The sequence below is a fragment of the Theropithecus gelada genome, chromosome 6 (assembly GCF_003255815.1).
Source record: "Theropithecus gelada isolate Dixy chromosome 6, Tgel_1.0, whole genome shotgun sequence".
Classification (NCBI taxonomy): Eukaryota; Metazoa; Chordata; class Mammalia; order Primates; family Cercopithecidae; genus Theropithecus; species Theropithecus gelada.
Genome location: NC_037673.1, coordinates 176670031 through 176671455, shown reverse-complemented (window position 1 = coordinate 176671455; position 1425 = coordinate 176670031). Strand labels below are relative to the sequence as shown.

The following is a 1425-nucleotide window of genomic DNA, read 5'->3' as shown; positions in this document are numbered from 1 at the left end:
AAATAAATAAATAAATAATTTGGTACTTACATTTAAGTCATTAATTCATTTTGAGTTAATTTTTGTATATGGTGTGATCTGAGGGCAGGTTTAGAGTCTCAGTCCATGATTACTGGCCTGGAATATGGGATGTGGGGGTTTTCCTGGTGCTGGGCCTGGTATTGGGGTCTAAGGAAAAGTCCTTTGCTCACTTCCCTCTCTTCCTCCCCAGAGGATGGCATGTCTCTCAATTCTATGCTGCCTGGGGCTGGGGAAGGATGATGTGGGTAATTTAAAACCGCCTATCCTACCCGTGCCAGTGTATAATTTCTCATTATGCTACAGCCAGGTACTGCGATCTCTCACCTGGTTTCCTGAGCTCGCGTGAAGATATTTTCAAGCATGAATAGTTGTTCAAATTGATGTTTCTGTGGCGGGACAATCACTGTAAAGTCCCATTTTGCCGTCTTGCTTCACTCCTATCCAGCAAAAGAGAGAATCTTCAAAGCATCACCAGAGAAGTAAACTTGTCACATATAAGGGATCCTCAATGAGATTAACAGCTGATTTCTCATCAGAAACTGTGGAGGCCAGAAGGTTGGCATATTTAAAATGTTGAAAGAAAAAAAACTGTCAACCAAGAATTGTATATCCAAAAAATAATTCCTTAAAAAATTTGTAATTTAATTTTTATTTCTAATAAAATGAACACTTCACAAATTTGCATGTCATCCTTGCCCAGGGGCCATCCTAATCTCCTCTGTATCATTCCAGTTTTTAGTATATTTGCTACTGAAGCAAGGGAACTCAGAAAAACAAATCTTCAACCAATAATATTTCAAAGCCATTTCACAGAGAACAATCTGTTCAATAAATGATGCTGGGCTAACCAGATATCCAAATGCAAAAAAATAAAGCTCAGGTCTTTCCTCACACTATAATCAAAAGTTAACTCAAAAGGGACCAAAGACATAAGTATAACCGTTAAAGGTATAAAACTCGTAGAGAAAACACTGGGGCAAATCCTAATGCCTTGGATTTGGAAATTGGTGCTCAGATGTCACCAAAGTCACATGCGACAATAACAATAGATAAATTTATACTTTATCAAGACTAAAAACTTTTGTGCATCAAAGAACACTGTCGACTGGGTGCGGTGGCTCACGCCTGTAATCCCAGCACTTTTGGGAGGCTGAGGCAGGTGGATCACCTGAAGGCAGGAGTTTGAGACCAGCCTGGCCAACGTGGTGAAACTCTATCTCTACTAAAAATACAAAAATTAGCCGGGCATGGTGATGCATGCCTGTAATCCCAGTTACTCGGGAAGCTGAGGCACGAGAATCGCTTAAACCCAGGAGGTGAAGGTTGCAGTGAGCTGAGATCATGCCACTGCACTCCAGCCTGGTCAACAGAGCAAGACTCCTTCTCAAAAAAAAAAAAAAAAAA

General features: G+C 40.4%; 1 non-coding gene across 1 annotated transcript; it reads right to left on the bottom strand.

Moving 5' to 3' along the window:
* Positions 1-676: 676 nt before the first annotated feature.
* LOC112627178 lies at positions 677-780 on the bottom strand. The gene has a single exon (XR_003120045.1). It is a non-coding gene; the product is annotated as a U6 spliceosomal RNA (small nuclear RNA).
* Positions 781-1425: the final 645 nt, after the last annotated feature.